The 20,496-nt window shown below is 38.0% G+C and overlaps 1 long non-coding RNA gene across 1 annotated transcript in view; it reads right to left on the bottom strand.

The window, feature by feature from the left end:
- Window positions 1-20,496, bottom strand: part of LOC143403997 (uncharacterized) — a 46,709-nt gene that overhangs the window by 21,075 nt on the left and 5,138 nt on the right. Inside the window, exons 2-5 of the long non-coding RNA XR_013091910.2 lie at window positions 6,577-6,667; window positions 3,788-3,946; window positions 2,135-2,270; window positions 1,365-1,438 (exon numbers count right to left, since the gene is read on the bottom strand). This is a non-coding gene — a long non-coding RNA (uncharacterized LOC143403997). The remainder of the gene's footprint in view (window positions 1-1,364; window positions 1,439-2,134; window positions 2,271-3,787; window positions 3,947-6,576; window positions 6,668-20,496) is intronic.

Here is a 20,496-nt window from a genome sequence, read left to right as displayed (position 1 = left end):
AAAAAAAACCTAATGCAAAGCTCATGTCCATACATGATGAACCAGAATGACAGTTAAATCAGAAAGCCTTTTTTCATAATTTAATTAAACTCCCTTAAATATAGACATTAGTGAAAGACAACCTTATTGATTGTGTCTAATTGCACATATTTTCTTACACTTTTCCTGAAGCCTAGTTTTCAAGTCACTTGAAAGATTGCTCCCATTTCTGAAAGGGGATATGCCAAAGCGAGGTTTTAATTCATTACCTTTTGAACATACTGTCATTCCCTGGCTAGCACCAATCTGTTACAAAATGTGATAGTGTAATTACTTATAGGACTCCCAAACCACCTTTCTGCAAGAGTAAGCTTCTAGAAAACTCTGAAGACGTGTCTCATTTTCATTCATCTGGTAGTCAATCAGTCACTCAACAAACATACATTGAGTCCCTATTATGTGCTAGAAATGCAGAGATGAATGGTATGCAAAACTGCTTTCTAGGAGCACTCAGTCTGATGGAATAAATCATTAATGTGCACCAAGAACTAGGACATGGGTATAGGTCACCATGGTAGTCTAGAGGAAGGAGTGTCTGACTGGTAGAGGAGAAATCAGGGAAGGCTTTGCAGAAAGTGACATTTGAGCTAAGTTTCAGAGGGAATTGGAGTTCTCCAGGCAAATATGGTGAGACACGGGCACTCTGGGCAATACAGCCACAGGAACAGAGAGATCGTCAAGGATAAGTAAGGAGCGACAAAGGTACTGAGAGTCTGGGGTGAAAGAGTAGCAGGTCACACCACACAGGCAGCCAGGGACTGGAAAGGAGGTGCCCTCCAAGGATTTTAAGCCCGGGCAGCTTTACAGTTGAGAAAGATGAAGGTATATAGAAAATGGACCACAAGATGAGAGACTTCATGCTTCTGGCTAAAGACCTCTCTAGCTCCTCCTTCCCCCGCCTGCCAGGGAGAACTCCTGAAGCTAGATTAAAATTATCCACAGACTGAAAAAAACACAATGCTTACAATATGTTTTAGTTAGGTTTTTTGCTGCTGTGACTAAAGGACCAGATCAGAATAAATGTAGAGGAAGACAAGTGTATTTGAGAGCTCATTGGTTTCAGAGGTCTGATTCCATAGAAGGCCAACTCCAGTCCTCAGGGCTCAAGGTGAGGCAGAACATCATGACAAAAGAATGTGTCAGAGGGAAGCAGCTCATGTGGTGATCAGGAAGCAGAGAGAGAGGTATCCACTTACCAGATACAAATATATACCCCCAAAGCCATGCCCCAATTCCCACCTCCTCCAGCCCACTCTACCACTTCAGTTACCACTCAGTTAATCCCTATCAGTCGATTCATTCACAGATTGGGTTAAGACTCTTACCACCAAACATTTCTCCTCTGAATCTTCTTGCACTGTCTCACAGATGAGCTTTTGGGGGACACCTTACATCTGAACTGTAACACAGTAAAATAAGATAAAGCCAGATTAAAAACCTGAGCCCTCAAAGTCTTACCATAACAGCTGCCAGATACACACCATTCTATGTCAACTGCCCCATGTGCATTGACTCTAGTCTTCTTGTCAACCCTTGCAAAGGTGGGATTTCTTTTTCTATGTCAGAGAAACTAATTCAAAAAAAAATATACTTAAGTCAACACAGCAGGGAAGGAGCAGTCAAGATTCATTCCTGTGTCTAATGGTTGCTTCTTCTCACCCATGCTGCACACTCACCATCTAGGGCCCGGTGCCCATTCACAAATGAAACCAGGCCATCCCAGAATTACTAGACAACTCTCAGAGCTGGCTTTGGGATTTTGGTAGAGGAAACAGAGAACAGAAAACCTCCATGACTTATTTAACTGCTTTGAGCAGCCCAATCCTACTGCTACTCCAGGCTGGAATGCCCCCTGCACCTCCGCAGGGTAACTCCTACTCCCGCTTCAAAACCCAGCCAAGGCCTTACCTCCTCCAGAGGCCTTGGACCTGGCCAAATGGTTGCCTGGTGATTGTCTCTTCACTTAATCATGTCATTTCTCAAAGACACTGCAATTTCTACTTATTATATCTGCCTCCCCTCACCCAGACCCACTAAACCATGATATCTGACAGGAACAGACTATATTTTTAATTCTCAGGATTTAGCACCATACCTGGCACATGCTATTGGTTGAATGAATGAAGATGGTGGTGGGTAGGTTAATTCCATTCAGTCACAGATTTTTTCCACAAATTTATTTAGTCTGACTTCCAAGAATCCGATCACAAAAATAATCCGCAACCTGCTCACTGTTGTGAAAATTCAGATGTTAGACAATTAATAGCTAACTCTCAAGTCACATTTCCCTGAAGAATGCTGGAGCTCTGGGAAGTTTTCCTAGGAAGCTGTTAGAAGTCAGGTGTTCTGGATTTGGATGCTGACCCTATCCCTGCCATCTGTATGATCCTGACTAGACAGGTCACTCAGCCTCTCTGTGATGAGGGGATTGCTTTAGACCATTTCTGTCAGCTCTGGCTAGGATGGTTTATCAGGTTATCAACTGTTACTTTACTGGTGAACAGGCTTCAATAGCAAGGGGGTCAGAGGGAATGGGGGATTTTAATGGGGGCATAACACATGGACAGCTGAAGTGGGCAGAGAAGAAATGCTACTTGTGGAGTATATCCATTTCCTATTGCTGCTAATCTAAATTGCCAAAAACTTATTGGCCTAAAAAGACACAAATGTATTATCTTACCATTTCATAGGTCAGAAGTGTATGTGGCTGTCTCTGGACTCAAAAATCAAGGTGATGGCAGGGCTGCCTTCCTTTCTATAATCTCCAGAAAAGAATTCACTTCTCTGCCTTTCCCATTGTCTGTAAGCCACCCAAGAGAGCCCCCTTGACTTGTGAACCCTTTCTCCACCTTCAGATTCCACAGCATTACTTCTCTGTGGACATTCTTTCCATTGTCCCATCTCCCGCTCTGAATCTATGGGTGCGTTTCCTTCTCTGCCTCCCTCTTCCACCTTTATGGACTCCTGTGCTTGTATCAGAATAACCCAGGATGATCTTTGTTAATTCTATCTGCAACTTTAATTCCCCTTTGCCATACATAAGGTGAATATTCATAGGTTTCAGGGACTGTGGCGTGGACATCTTTGGGGAAAGTGTCAGTATTCTGCTGCCACATGGAAGAGAGGTGCAGAATGAGACTGCACTGGGGTGTTTGGGGGAGAAAGTCATCAGAGTATGATAAGAGGAGCTCCTTCCACTGTGGCTTTGGTGTTATAGATCTGGGCTTAAATAGCAACTCTTCACATATGAGCCCATGAACTTGAACAAGTCACTTGATATCTCTGAAAGTCAGTATCTTTCTTGTAAAGCGCAGATGACAATAACTATGTCCCAGAAAAATGGAGGGGTTTTAATATTTGTGAAGTTAATGAAACAGCCCTTAGCCAAGAATAGATACTCAGCAAATGAGGAGGATCAGCAAGAAGTTGATTTTGGCTCAATCACTGGGAGCTAGCAGAGGACCAAAAGGAAATAGAGATGGAAAGGTAAACAGAATTCTTACCATGAAGAGCCTTGAATGCCAAATTTTATTCTGGGGGTCATGAAACATCATGAAAAACATTGGTTGGGACATCAAGTAAAGAAGAATGGCAGGTGAACTTAAACCAGAAACTAGTGAAGATTCCCTAAGGACAAGTAGGCTAGGCCCCCTCACATCTAGATTTCACATTTTAAGCCAGCAGGTTGAAAACAAATACCTCAGTTCTGTTGCTACCAGTGGTGAACAGCATGTTGCCCTCTGGTTACCTGGTTCATGTTCACACATAATTTTAATTCTCCTTTAACTTGGGATTCATGGATTTCCAATTTTCCAACATCTGGAACACCAAGGGTATTAGAAAATCTGCTCTGGGAGCCTTCCATTTACAACAGTAGGGCCTCAGTAAACATTTGTTGATCAAAAACCTAAAACATGAGGAAAGGGAAGATTTTGAAATTGAAAGCAAGCTTTTTGAAGTAGAACATAATTTGAAGGGTTTAACTGTGACATATTGAAAATCATATTTTGCAAGTGAACAGTGGTTAAAAATCATCAGCTAAGGTTAGAAAAAACACCCAGAAAAGAAAAAAAAAAGATAGGGGGGAGTGTGAAAACTTTGTGCATGCAAAGAGAATATTTGGGGCTTATTTTTGTTTTAGTCACAATCACACATACACACACACAAACACACAATGAGGCAATTCCTAATTGTAATCATCAAAACAGTAACTATGAACATTCAAGGAGAATATCCTTAGCACTTATGATCTAATACTGGGGTGGGGATGTGGCTCAAGCGGTAGCACGCTCGCCTGGCATGTGTGCGGCCCGGGTTCGATCCTCAGCACCACATACAAACAAAGATGTTGTGCCGCCGAAAACTAAAAAAAAATAAATAAATATTGAAATTCTCTCTCTCTCTCTCTCTCTCTCTCTCTCTCTCTCTCTCTTTAAAAAAAAAACAGTAACTATGAACATTCAAGAAGAATATCCTTAGCACTTACGATCTAATACTATCAAATATTCCTAACTAATATATGTTAATCAATAATAAGTAATTTTGTAAAGTTGTTTTTGTAATCCACAAGATATATTTCATTTGATATTTCTATTTAGTTAGTTCTTTGTAGATTGATACATTTTTGATAATAAAAAAAAATTTTTAAATAACTGTTTCCACAGATTATAGGATATCAAATGAACACTGCCCTTTTTGTACTGATCTGCCAATAGTATTTGGCATACATGTTCCAGATATGTTGACCTTAGTTTCCTGATTAAGAATGCTTGTCAGAGACTTCAACACAGACCACCAGTGTCATTGTTTCTCAAAAAGGTTCCATTTAAAATGTAGACTTGGTCCTGAGCCAGGGAGGCAGAACTAATATTTGCAGAGGTCTCTGAGTTGGCCCTTCATGGACATTATCTCAATATTCACGGCAAACCCCATGGGGGTTTGAACCTCAAAGCAACTAATAACTTGCCAAAGACCTTTCAATCAGTAACTGGAAGAACCAGTGTTTGAACCAGCCATCAACAAATACCAAAACCATTGGAAAAGGACCACAAAGATCAAATAAAAGTCATCAAAAAACTAGAACAGATGATGAGGCCTATAGGAGGGGGCTTGAGAGTCATCCTTAGTCTTTTGACTTACTTTAAAAAAATAAAACATAGGGCTGGGGATGTGGCTCAAGCGCTCGCCTTGCATGCGTGCGGTCCAGGTTCAATCCTCAGCACCACATACAAACAAAGATGTTGTGTCTGCCGAAAACTAAAAAATAAATATTCGAATTCTCTCTCTCTCTCTCTCTCTCTCTCTCTCTCTCTCTCTCTCTCTCTCTTAAAAAAAAAGTTAAAATAAAACATAACTGACCTGGGAATTACTAGCTTTTCCTTCTTTTGGAAGAAACTAAGAAAGATTTTAGTTAGTTAATAAATGCCTGGATTGCAGTTAAAAACTTGCAAATATTAATAACTGTAATCATAATGATATTTATTGAGTACCTATTATGTGCAGGCCTTCACCTAAGGACCTTTCAGATATAAATGCATTCAATCCTCACAATATTTCTTTGAGGCTGATACTATTATCATCTCATTTTACTTGTTTTTGAGGTGGGTTTCATTGTGTCACCCAGGATGACCTCAAATTCATGAACTTCCTGCCTCATCCTCCAGAGTAGATGGGATTACAGGTCTGTGCCACTGCAACGGTTTATCTTCCTATTTTATAGATGAGGAACTAGAGGCACCTAAGGTCACAGAGTAAGTGGAAGACCCAAGAGTCATCAGAGGCTGTCTGATAATCCACTAAAACATATGCCTCCATAAAGAAGATGCAGGGCCATACAATGTCAATGAATACAAAACTACACTGGCACAACAGTGTCTCTTATCCACAGGAGCAATGGTGACTGGCATAGAGCTTTGCAATTAATAAAAATGACTTAGATATTCATCATCTCATTTGTTTCTGTTAATATAGCGTGGATGTATATTTTTGATCATACTGTACAAATTCATTCATTCAACAAATATGTATTAAGTACTTGGCCTCAGCTATCTTTGAAGAAAGATAAGTAATCAAAAAGGATAGACATTCTTTAATAAATATCACAAGTATGTCATTACAAATGGTGCCAAGAGCTATCAATGAAATGCCCTGGGAATTATGAGAGTATCTAACAGGGACTGGCCTGGTCAGACATTCTAGGACCTACAAATAGACCAACTTTGGAAGAGGTCCCTGAGGACATTGATTTGAGCTAAATTCTAAGGACAATTGGGAATTAATTTAAATGGCACCATATCAATAAAGACTTCTCTACTACCCTATTTAAAATTGGAAAATTGGAAGAACTGAGAATAGAAGAATTGCAAGTTTTAGGCCAGCCTGGGAAGCTTAGTGAGATCCTGTCTCCAAACAAACAAACAAAAAATTTAAAAGGGCTGAGGATTTAACTCAGTAGTAGAGTGCCTGCCCATCCTATACAAAACCCTGGATTCAATCCCCAACACTACAAAAAAATAAAATAAATTTGAAAGCACTGACCTGGATTCAGAGGCACATTTGCATAGGAGGCTGTGTTCACTCAAGTTCAGGAGTTTGGAGCTAGCCTGGGCAACACAGCAAGACTTCATCTCTAAAATAAGTAAAATTTCAAGTAATTTTCTTATTCCTTAGCCTTATCTACTTTTCCATATCAATTATCTTCTTCTAACATACTATGTAGTTCACTTACACACCCCCTTTAGAATGTAGATGCTACGATGGTTTGTTAATTGGTTATACTTAGATCATATATACTGCCTCTCAATCAATACTTATTAAACAAATGAAAGGGGGTTGGAGCTGGAGCTCAGCGGTAGCGCACTTGCTTATTTATATGTGATGCTGAGAATCAAACCCAGTGCCTCACACATGCATGTGCACTGGGTTTGATTCTCAGCACCACATATAAATATACATAAAGGTCAATCAACAATTTTTAAAAATTAAATAAATAAATAAATGAAGGAACAAAGAACTAATGGAAGGGGCCAGGAGGGAGGTGGGGCAGGGGCCAGCAGAGAGAGGTGGTTCTCAATAAAGAGATGCCCCTTTCAAAGATCATGGGCAGAAGAAACATAGAGCATTAGAAGGAACCAGGAAGACCATGAACCTGGAGTGTAAAGAATAGAACAAGGGGAAAGTGGGAGGAGATGAGACAGGAAGGAAAGATTGGACCCTGTAACAAGGAAATGAAAATTCAGCATGGATAGTTCAAAAAAGTGTCCAAGTGACTGATTGTGATTTCAGGTTAGGTATAGCCCACTTTGTCATCTCTCACACTTCTCCAAGAGGAGTAGGGAGCTGCTTTCTCCTTGTGCACCAAATGCCCTAGCTTAGGCAGATGACAGGGTGGGTAGAGGCTGGAGGAGTATTTGCTATATTTTTAAAGACAGACACTTAATATGCTTGAGGTGGAAAAGCTTGATGAATATGGTTGATTTACGAGCAGCTGGATATTAATGCACACGATGTCAAAGTGCCTGAATTTTGTAGAGTTTCCTAATTCTAGTTTGTTAAAACATTATATTGAAAAAGTGGTATCCTAGATCATTACTGTCTCAGCTAGAGATAATTGATATGGTGGCAAAGAGCCAGTATTGTTGAAGGAAAGAGAATGTGAAGGGAGGCCAGGAACGCTAGACATGCTAAGACCCACTGATAGATTCCCACCTGCCTGCTCCAAAGCATCTTTGTCCTCTTACAGGAAAGAGTGATGTGTTCCTTAAGCCAGGGGGGAAATGGTGTGCTTCTTCATGTCCCTCTGTCCTGTTCAGAAGAAAGAGGTCTGTGTCTTTTCATTATAACAGACCTTTGTCAAACTAGTGTTTCATCTTGATGCTTATTTAATACAGACATGGAGTCTCTGCCTAACCGTGTGACTCCATATTACAGAAGGTGCTTTGGGCTTGCTTCTGTCAAAAAAATTAAATGCCTACACTTCATACGCATTAAGAGGCCAAATTAAACACTCATCAAAAGGGAGCAGGCTTTGGGGCTGGGGTTGTGGCTCAGCGGCAGAGCACTTGCCTAGCATGTGTGAGGCACTGGATTTGATTCTCAGCACCACATATAAATAAATGAATAAAATAAAGGTTCATCAACATCTTAAAAAATTATTTTTTAAAAAGAAGAAGACTTTTAACATGTAGGGCCTTCAGCCTTCCTTCACTAGCTAGCTCTCTCAACAAATCCCAGACTGTCTTGGCTGAATGCACGAGGATGGCACTTTATCTCCTTAGCACTTATTTCCAAGATTGAAGTCTCCCCTGCAAGGATTCTTCTTGTTCCAGCTAATCCTGAAATTCTAGTTAGCACGTAGAAGATCTTTGTTACCACAGACAGCTCATCCTTGTGAACAAATGCTGCCATAGTTGTCAGTTGTTCATTTTGCCCGGAGGTAATCTATGGTAAGTTAAATGAGAGCGCCCCCCCAGAAGTCCTTCCCACACTATTCACATATTGGAGCTATGAAAACTCACTATGAGATTCTGTTTCCTGAGCTGGCCACTGTTGATCTTTGGGTGCTGTAAACCACCATGATCTAGCACCCCATTGAAATTGTAATCTAGATTAAACCTGAGATATGCATGCCAGGTTGTGGTTTTGCTAGGGATGTATTCACCTGTGTAATATTGTGATGAAGTAGTATCTTCCTAAATTATCTCCTTACATTCCCCAGGCCTTATATTCATTCTGGAATTTATATTGCAAAGGCTAAAAGAGACCTTGAAAGACTATGTAGCCAAGTAATTCTCAAATGTGTCAGCTAAACAGACTCATTAGAATTACCAGCAGCACTTATTAAAAATATAATTACCCTGCACTGAGGTTGTGGCTCAAAGTTAGAGCGCTCGCCTAGCACATGTAAGGGCCTGGGTTCGATCCTCAGCACCACATAAAGATTAATAAATAAAATAAATGTACTGTGCCAGCATTAATCTACATCTTTACCAAAGGGTTCAAGTAGTGGGTTATAAAGACTGGAGGTTCCAGATGAGGTGATAATTAACACCAAGCCCTTGGAATAGGACTCCAGCAGGTAGCTGCTCTAATAGGAAACAAGTAGCAGGCCATCAGAAGAGGAAGCCATCCAAAGGCAGGTGAGAGATGCAGCCCAAGTCAAATAATTATAATAATGACTAACCTTTATAGAGGGTTTACTATGTGACAAGCACTCTTCTAAGCCCTGTGTATATATTAAGTCATTTAATCCTCAAGCAATATTTAACTCTGGGACTATTAGGAACCCCCATCTTATACATGAGGAAATTAATGCACAGAGGGTTAGGTAGCTTGCCCAATGTTAGACAGCTAGTCAGTAGCTGAAATGGGATTTTGATCCAGGCAGGGTGGCTCTAGAGTGCACATCTCTAATCATTAAATCATATGCTTCTTCAGCAGTCTGATAACTAGGATAGGGCTCCAGTCAACATGGGAGTAGAACAGTCAAGGGAAAAAATAGTCAGAAGCCTCGGTATGTGCGCCCAGGCCAATCATTAAGAAGAAAACTACCATCTTGGTGACTGCCTCCCGTGTACTTTGGGCACAATGAATCCCAAACTTCATAGCAGAAAGACCAATTCCCTACTGTCCTCAACCCCAGGGATGGAGTAGGGACTCCCCTGTCATTCTGCTCTAGAAGAGATGGGCTTGGGCATTGTCTTTTTCAGCTTGAGCTGCCACAACAAAATACCATAGACTGGGTGACTTAAGAGCAGAAATTAATTTTCCTACAGATGTGGAAGCTAAGAGTCCAAGATCAGAATGCCTGTATGGCCAGGGTCTGGCGAGGGCTCTCTTCCTAACTTGCAAACAGCCTCCTTCTTGCTGAATCCTGCATGGCCCCTCCTTGTTATGTGCACCTGAAGAGGAGAGCTCTCCCTCTTCCCCTTTTGTGTAAGCCACCAACCCTCAGAATAGTTTCCTACTCTTATGATTCATTTAACTTTAATTATCCCCTAAAAGCCTTCTTAACAAATACAGTTACATTTTATGCTAGGACTTCAACATATAAATTCAGCAGGAGACACATTTCAATCCAGAGCAGGCATTCAGATATAATGATCATCCAGGACTCACTTGGAGAAGGCAGAGCCAAGGATAACAGTGATTCCTATCATATGTCTTTTTTGTGCCAGACATAAAGACACTTCCAATATATCATCTCATTTATACCTTGCTCCCTAAGTCCAGTATTAATAAACCAAATTTTATTTTTTTAAAAGAGAAAGTGAGAGAGAGAGAATTTTAATATTTATTTTTTAGTATTTGGCGGACACAATATCTTTGTTTGTATGTGGTGCTGAGGATTGAGCCCGGGGCCTCACGCATGCCAGGCGAGCACGCTACCGCTTGAGCCACATCCCTAGCCCAAATAAACCAAATTTTAGATGGGAAAATGAGGATTAGAGATTTGGAAGACTTCTGATTTACTTAGTGTTAAAAGTAAAATCTGATCATGCTCACTAAGGCTGAATCTTAACCCCATGCAGAAGCAATACTTTGGACTATAGTTCCCTTTGAAAATTTAAATAAGGATATGAACCTTTTCCCTAGAATAATTCAGACAAACACATAATTTCGCATATAATTTTAGGGGGCTGACTAGCCATCTACAGCATAAAGTAATAGATAAGCAGAGAATAAACAATCATTTTTTCCTGAAGAATTATTAGCTCAGATAACTGCATTATGAGTGAAGGCAATTTTACATCAATTTATAAGCCAAAGTATATATGTCAAAGAAACTGGTAAATTGAAAGATAACAAGCCTTGGTAAAGATGTGGAGAAAAGGAGACCTTTGCACACTGTTGATGGGAATGTGCATTAGTACATCCATCGTGGAAAACAGTCTGGATTTTCCTGAGAAAACTAAAAATAGAACTACCGTATGATTCAGCAATTCCACTAATGACTATAATTCCAAAAGAAAGAAATCTGTATGTTGAAGACATCTGCCCACCCATGGCCACAGAAGCACTATTCACAATAGCCCAGAGATGGAATCAACCCAAGTGTCCATCAACGTGAGTGGATTGAAAAAACATATGTGGGTGTGTGTATTATGTCTGTGTGTATATATACACAAACACACACACAGACACACTATATATATATATATATATATATATATATATATATATATATATATGGAAGACATTACATTGAGTGAGGTTCATTAAATGAGTCACAGAAGGACAAGTATTAAATGATCTCACCCACACGCAGAATCCTAAAAAAAAAAAAAAAAATGTCAAACTCATAGAAGCAGGGAATAGCACCGTGGCTACCAAGGGTTTGGGATAGGGGAACTAGGAAGATGTTTGTAACAGAACACAAAATTTCATTTGGGAGGAGTATGTTCAAGAGATACTATGTGACTCTAACACATCAAATGATGAACATAGTTACTAACAATGTATTGTAGTGTTCTCTACACAAACACAAAGAAAGGTAATGTATGAGGTAATGCATATGTTTATTTATTTCAGCCATATATAATGCAAACATATTTCAAAACATCATGTTGTACATCATAAAGACATTCAATATTTTATTTGCCAATTTAAGAAAGAAAGAAAAAGAAACCTCTATTGCACGCAGGTTGCTCGGGCAAAGCTTGAAGGAGAACAAGCTCACGGTTCCCTGATGGGGTAATAAGGCTGCATCAGGCTTCCTTCCCATCTTTCTGGGAACAGATGCAATGGAGAAAGAAGAAAATGGCTTGTGTCAAGCTTCCAAAAAAGCAGTCTGAGGACAACTGAGAGCTGGGTTCTGGAACTTCGATGTATTCAGGGGTCAAGCAGGTAGTAAAAATAGCCTGAAGCAGAGCTGGCATGACTGCACTGGAGAGGCGACCCCCAGTGGCTCAGCCCTCTGCCTCCATGAGGAATGGGACTTGGTAGAGGAGACATTCATAACTTAAAAGGAAGATTTGGAGTTTTATGTAAAATCTTCCCATTTTCAAATGGATGCCTTTGAAAGACACGTGGCCTAAGAATCTCATATTTTATAAACTGTTTTCCTCATCAGTAAGAGGGTTACAGGAATAGGAATCTCACAGGATTTTTTGAGAAAATCTAATGAAATGGATTATAGATATGAGAAATTTGTGGTAGAGCTGGGGTTAACTCATGAAAGAGTGCTTGCCTAGCATGAGCAAGGCCCTGGGTTTGACCATCAGCATTTCAAAAGATAAATAAAATGCTTTATGTTATCAAGTGCTGCACCGTATTGACAGGGAAATTCATAAAAAGTGTGGTGATAGATTGAGTGGTTGGGGCATCATACACCTACAGGATATTCACAGTGGGAAAAGAGAACTTTTTAAAATGTAAATCAAGCTATGCCCTCCCCAGCATAAAACCCAATAATGGCTTCCCATCTCAAACACTCAAATGTTTCCCTTGGTGTCAAAGCTCTGTATGATGTGGATACCGTTGACAGGTTTCACCTGATTCCCTGTTGTTCCCTCACTTAGAATATTCCACCACATAAGGTTGAATGAAATATTGAAACTTTTTTTTATTTGTTCTTATTAGTTATACATAACACTTCAACATATTAGACATAAATGGAGTATAACTTCTCATTCTTCTGGCTCTATATGATGTAGAATCACACTGGTCATGTAATCATATATGCACATAAGGAATAATGTCTGATTCTACTATCCTTCCTACCCCAACTCCCACTCCCTCCATTCACTCCCTTCTGCCTAATCCAAAGTAACTCTATTCTTCCCTAACCTCCCCCCGCCTTGTGAAATATTGAAACTTTTAAAGTCAGTGTTATGAGTTGAATAGTGTACTCCTAATTTAATTTTCATGGCAACCTGAAACTGTTAGAATGGGACTTTATTTGGATATAGTATCTTTACAATCAATCAAGGTAAGGATCTGGAGGATATTTGATTGGAATAGGTCCTAAGTCCAATCCTTTCCTTATAATAGGAGAGGGTACAGAGAGACACAGAGAAAACTCTGAAATCAGAGGGATTGGATTGTTATAGATGCAAGTGAAGGGATACTAAGATTTTTCAAAAGCTATCAGAAGCTAGGAAAAAGAAAGGAAGAATTCTTCTCTAGACCTATCAGAGAAGCATGGCCCTTAAAATACCTTAATTTCAGACTTCTGTCCTCCAAACTGAGAGGGGGAAAAAAAATCTATTTTTTTAAGCTACCAAGTTTGTGGTACTTTGTTATGACAGCCCAAGAAAGGAAATACAACTGGTTAGATTTGTTAAGTGTAATTTTTTTTTTGGTGGGGGGCAGACAGAATACTCTACCACAAATCCCTGGTATCTTCCACTTACACACTACAGGGCCATTCTCCTCTTAGGGTCTTGACATCATATAACTGTTTGGCTGGAACCCTGCCCTCTGCATGGTAGCCTTGTTCTTATCATTCAGTTCTCAGCTTCCTACTAAGGTGTCCCAATACAAAATGCCACCTCAACACTCTTAGTAACAGCATAACAGTACCCTGTTTAGTTCTTGGCAGTAGCCTCTCTATCTCATAGTATTCTGGATTTTTATTGATTTATTTCACAAATGCATCCCTCCCCCCGATATAAGCTCCAGTGAGAAAGAACCTATATGGTCTTATCCACCACTGTATCTACCATCCTCTGAAATGATATTTCATACATGGTTCCAAGTATCATCATTAGGGGCTGGTGGGAACGGTTTGCCTAGCATGTGCAATGTCCTCAGTTCAATCCCCAGTACCACCAATATACATGTATTACATATATATATATATATATATATATATATATATATATATATATATACACATATATTGTCTTCATTGCAAGAACAGAGTCATAAAATTGGTATTATAATAGAAAGTTTAGTAGAGCAGTGGGGAAAACATTGAATGGGAACCAGTGAAAATTCCCAGGCCCCACTCCAGAATCCCTGGATCAGATTCTCTAGAAATACAACCCAGGCATCCAGATTTTTTATAAATATCTTAGGTGGGTAATTCTGATGCAGGTGACCTTAGAACTCATTTTATTTAAAACGAAATTGAGTGTAGAAGCCAAAGACCAAGTTAAAGATCCTGTTTATTTTATAAGGTTTTCGTGGGGACCCACGAGTACTAAGGCTGGTAAAGTTCTTAGCCTGTATCCAAACCTACACAACTATAGATCCAAAGAGCTCTTCCATGGGTCCCCCAGCAGGGACCTACAACATGTGCCTTGAGGCAACTCGATTCCACACAGAGGCCTCCTTCCAAAGAGGTAAGAAAGCAGATATTTGGACCTGCTGGTTTGGGGCCAAAGTTCTAACAGTCAAGACACGTCTTCCAAGGTGAAGGATACCTGTTCCATTAGCATTTCTAGCTCTTAACCATTCTTAGTCTGCAAGTCCCTGGACATATTTCAGTTTGTTCATGCCATTTTTAGAGTGTATGTTTTTATAATTTAATAAAATATCCCATTATGGTCTGTTTAGCATAGTTACCATGGTATCATTACATGGTTACTATGTATAATGAATATTATTTTTAAAATAACTGTGACTGTAGTTCTAGGGTCAAACATTCAGGAATTTGATCTTTTTTTTTCAGCTCACTAAAAATGAAGCAGGCTGTTATTGAAATAATCATCTATAGAATCACACAAAAAACTGATATAAAACACAAAGAGCCAGAACGTTAATCTACATTGAAGAGAATCATAATAGCAACTTACATGTGTTGAACCTTGACTGAGGCCAAGCACCATCACATGTCATTCTATTTAATACTTACTACCCCATATGTAGGGATTATGAGTCTTCTATTATAGATAAGAATCTCTAGGGGCTGGGGTTGCAGCTCAGTGGTAGAGCACTCACCTAGTTTGTTCAAGGCCCTGGGTTCAATCCTCAGCACCACATAAAAATAAATAAATAAAGGTATTGTGTCCAACTATAACTAAAAAATAAATATTTAAAAAAAGAATCTCTGAAGGGTTAATAACTTGTCCCAAAGTTTCATAATTAGCATTTGCAAACTTGGTATTAAAGCTGGCAGCTGGCTGACCTAAAGCCATGTTGGTATCCACCAACTACACCTTGCTGAAAGACTCCTAGCCTCTGATGCCATTCTAATTGGTTCACGCTGGGCCTTCATTTTCTGTTTTATATTTGTCATCCATTCTCTAACTTTGAACTAATAGCTTCTCTTTTAATACCATGGATCAAGCTACATATTCCATTTGCATTTCCAGTCCCCCTCCCCCAAAGATGTTTTTGTATATATCTAACCCCAACCATTATGTGTGTTGATTTTGTAATTTAAGTCTTGGTTTGGATTTGGGAGTCTTGCTGATGCCTGTAATTTCCCTTAATGATCAACAGAAGCCTCTAAATAATTTTCCAGTCTACTGACATAAAGCTAGGCATGTATATTTGTGCCATTGATCTTGTTTTAAAATCTAAACAAAGAATTTTGCATATATCCCTTTGGGATATCATCTTGTGGTTTTGGACCAATGTTCTAGCTTGTCAAGATTATTTTAAATTGCGATCCTATCATCTGTGGTATTAGCTATTCCACCCATCACTCTGTCATTTACAGATCTTATTAAATGAAACATCCATTCCTCATGCAAATAATTGATAGAAATGTTAAACCACACAAAACCAAGTATAGATAGCATGGAATGAGCAATTTTCTTTAAAAAAGTATGGTACTGGATAAAGGCTCAGAATCAGAATTCAATCACTAGAATTGATCTCAAGCACAGTACTGAGAGAGGTTGACCTCCCTTCTGATATTCACTGTGATGCTACCTTAAGACAAATGCACCATCTCCACTTTCAGAAAGGCACATTAAAGGCATTGGCTGTCAGGGAAGGCATAGGTACAGTGCATGTACATTCCAATCACCACATCCCTCATCTGTTGCCAATGGACATCACCAATAGATTTTGGCACCCTTTCCCACAGAGCCAGCTGGTCTTTTTTTCAATATTAGGGATTAAGCCCAGGGGTGCTTAATCACTGAGCTACTCCCCAGCCCTTTTTTATTTTATTTCAAGTCAGAGTCTCACTAAGTTGCTGAGACTCACATCAAACTTGCAATCCTACAGCCTCAGCTGCCTGAGTAGCTGGGATTGTAGGCGTGCACGACCATGCTTGGCTGTTTGACTTCTTTTGATTCATATTTTATTTGTGAGATTGATTCATTTTGCTGCAGGTAGTTATAGCTGATTTATTTATCTTAATTGTATAGTATTACAATGTATAAATATATTGCCATTTTATTTATCTAATTCACAGGTGATGGATATTTAGATTGTTACCAATTTCTAACTAGTTTGAACAATGCTGCTGTGAAATTCCTTGTACACATTTCTTAGATCACATATTTCTATCTAGAATCTATACCTAGCTAGTAATTGCTGGGTTATAAGATATCCTTATTTTCAGTATTGGTAGATAACACCATTTTCCAAGTAGTTGAACCAACTTCATTTCTACCAGCAAGGTAAAAAGGATGTCAGTTGCTGCATAATCTTATGGTTCATTTTGTCAGCCTGTACCATTCTGACATGTGTTTGATATTTTATTGATGATTAATTTGTATTCCCTAAAGAAGAATGAGAATGTTTTATGTGTAGTTTTTTTTAATCATTTGAATAACTTCTCTTATGGAGTGCCTATCCAACTCTTTTGCTCATCTAGCAGATTCGTCATCTTTTTTTTAAACTACAGGAGTTATGTATCTACGTCAGTTACACCTTTCGTGAATATCTTGTCCTGTTGGTGGCTTTCCACTCTCTTAATGGTGTCTTCACAGGAAAAGCAGCTCTTGGTTTTATGTAATTCACTATATTGATATTTCAATTCAAATTTGGTGCTTTTATTTGTCCACTTTATGAAAATTCTTCCTATCCCAAGGTTGTTGTCCTATGTTGCCTTCTGGAACCTTCTTTGTTTTGCCTTTTATGTCTTTATCTACAGATCTGGAATGAATGAAAGAATGAATAAGTGAATTTGTAAGCTGGGGTTATGGTTCAGCAGTAGAGTACTAGCCTTGCACGTGTAAGGCCCTGGGTTCGATCCTCAGCACCACATATAAATAAATAGAATAAAGTTATTTTTAAAAAGTGAATTTGTTTATTTGGGGTTCTAGTATGAGGCAGCAAGGGATTTCATGTTTTTGCAATAAGGATGGCCAACTGGCCAAATTTGGAACAACACTGCTCTGAATCCACTTATTTTCAATCAGTGGCCATCTGTGCCTGAGTCCTCTCTGGGATCCCTGCTTTACTTTTTTATTCAGGTAGTGACATGGATTTCTGCAGTAAATCCAGTAGAATAAATTATCCCACTATTCTTTATCAAGTGTCTTAACTATTGATGGTCATTTGCATCAACATATGCATTTAGAATAATCTTTTTAAGTTCCCTTTTTAAATGGAACTGTTACTATTTTTAAACTGTTACTATTTATTGGGAATATATTCAATCTATAGGTCATTTTGCACACAAATAACATACTTACAGCATTTTGTTTTATGACTATGAACATTATATAGCCTTCATTTATTTCCTTTATTTAGACAGCTTTTATTCAATATTTTTATGTTCTTATACATGGATCCAGAGATTTATTTTTATTTCTGGGAATTTAATAGTCTTTATTAAAAAAAGTATCATATCTTCAAATTTTCATTTTGATAGTGTTTGATGTTGGAATATAGCAGTGTAATGATTTTGTATGTCGATCTTATCTCCAGTGATCTGCTAAACTCAGTTATTAATTCTAACAATTCATATGTATTCTGGATTTTCAACATACCCAATTATATCATATACAAATAATGAGAATTCATTTCTTCCTCTCCAATTCTTATATAATTTATTTTGTTGCCTGGCTACAGTAGCTAGGATCAGTACCCTACTCATTGTGATAGTGACAGCCTTGTGTTGTCCCCAGTCTGAAATCTTTTACCATTTTACCAAACACAGTGTTTGCTATTTCATTTTGTGGAGTTACTCTTTTTCTGATTAATGAAGTTCCTTTGTATTACTAGTTCGCTAAAATTTTTTTAATCACAAATTGATATTGAATCTTATCAGGTATTTTAGTGCATACATTTAGGTGATTAAATGATTTGTCTCCTTTATTCAATTAATGCAGTATACTGATAGGGTTTGTGTGTGTGTGTGTGTGTGTGTGTGTGTGTGTGTGTGTGGTGCTGGGGATTGAACCCAGGGCCTTGTGCATGTGAGGCAAGCACTCTACTAACTGAACTATATCCCCAGCTTCTGATAGGGTTTTAAATGTCAAACCAACCTTGAATTCCTGGAATAAGACCAAATTGATCATGGTTTATTACCCTTCTATGTTATTACTGAATTTCCTTTGCTAATATTTTACTGAGAGTTTTTACATCTATGTTCTTAAGAGAGATTAGTATGTAATTTTCTTAAACTGTCCTCACCAGGTTTTGATATTAAGGTTATTCTGGTCTCATAAATCAAAATAGTAAAATTCTACTTTTACTATTCTCTGGAAGAATTTTCAGAAAATTGGCATTATTAATTCTCTAAGTGATAATCTAGCATTTTCTAGGAAAGGCATTTAGGTCTAGATTCTCTTTATCAAAAATATTTTTGAGCCAGGCACAATGGGGCATGCCTGTAATCCCTGTGACTGAAGAGGCTGAGGTAGAAGGACCACAAGTTTGAGATAGCCCCAGGCACTTAGCAAGACCCTCAGCAAATCAGTAAAAATTTGTCTCAAAACAAAATATAATAAAAATGAAAAAAGGACTGGGGATGTCACTCAGTGGCAAAGCACCCCTGGGTTTCATTCCCAGTAAAAAGAAAAAAGATTTTTTATTATGGATTCACCTTCTCTAGTAATCATTGAACCATCCATATTTTCTTCTATCATCCATTTTGATAAATTGTATTTTTTTTTCAGTGGATTTTTCTACTCAATCTAAATTTTCAATATATTTACAGTTACTCACATTATACTTTCATTAAACTTTTTAACATTCATAGTGTTTGTGCTTTTCCATTAGTGATATTGGTTATTTGTGGTTTCTGTATTATTTCCTTTCTTTCAGTTTCCTTTTATCCATGGGAGTTTATCAAGTTTATGAGCCTCTTCAAATAAACTTTTGTATTTGTTGTTCCTTTCTCCTCTGTTTGCTATTAATTCATTTCTGGTCTTTTTTTATTTCCTACCCTTCTATGTTATTTTATTTTTGTTTATAGGTCTTTCTCTAAATTCTTGAAATGAAAGATTAACACATGGTTTTAGCCTTTATTCTTTTTAAATATTATGTATTAGAAGCCACAGATCTAATCTAAGCATAAATTTAGCTGTATGATACAAATATCAATATTTTTCACTTTAAATTATTTTCTAATTTCTACTGTCATTTCTTCTTTGAACTATGAGACTATGGAACTGTATATATAAACTATTGTTTATTCATTTTCAAATATTTGGGGATCTCCTCTTATCATTTTGGTATTGATTTCTAGCTTCATTGCCTGGAAGGGAGTATTCTCAAAAGTTTTGGAGACTTTGTGTTCTAGCAAGTTTCACATGTATTTGGAAAAAAATACGTATTTTGCCATTATCAGGTATTTTTTTCTACATATGCCTACTAATTCAAATGTGATGAAAATGTTACTCAAATCTTCTGTATTCTTCTGATTTAAGGTTTTCGGCTTCTTTTTTCTCTCTTTTTCTTTTTCTTTTCCTTTTTTTCTTCTTTTCTTTTTCCTTCCCCTCCCTCTTTTTTTTTCCTTTTTTTTTTTTTTCAGGTTCTGATACTGAAAGTACCAGTTAACATTTTCCATTATAATTGTGAACTAGTCTTTTGCACCTTTCAGTTTTATCAACCCTCATTTTGATCATTTTTGTGCTAGTATTGTATCCATACAATTTCCTATAAACTAAATTCTTTTTCAGTACAAAATATTTCTTTTCACCCTCAGTTAACCTTTACAATGTGTATAGCTACAACAATTCTGTTTTGGCTAGCACTTGTATTATGTCTGTTTTTCCCTTCCTTTCTTTCAACTTTTGTGTACATAAAAGACGTGTCTATGCCTTAGGTATGTCTTTCACATACATGATAGGCTGAATAATTTTCAAGTGTTTCAAATTCCTATATCCTCATGGATCTAGATCCATTGCCTGTTTTTTGGCTTTGCCCCGTTCCTGTCATCTTCTCTACTTAAATGCCCAGGTATTTTCTTTTCTTATTACACAGTAGTCATTGTATTTGAGGATTTGTTTGTAGAATCAATTGGAAATCTTGAATGATATTATCATCCCCAGAGAAGGTAGACATGTCCCTACCCTTTGGCTATCATCACTTCAATCCAATTTAAAGATGATTCAAAAATTGATCTTCATCCCCATGGGTCTTGTCTATGTCTGGTTCACCCAT

This window comes from Callospermophilus lateralis, chromosome 7, assembly GCF_048772815.1.
Source record: "Callospermophilus lateralis isolate mCalLat2 chromosome 7, mCalLat2.hap1, whole genome shotgun sequence".
Classification (NCBI taxonomy): domain Eukaryota; kingdom Metazoa; phylum Chordata; class Mammalia; order Rodentia; family Sciuridae; genus Callospermophilus; species Callospermophilus lateralis.
Note: the sequence above shows the minus strand (reverse complement) of the source record. Positions and strands in the feature narration are given on the sequence as shown.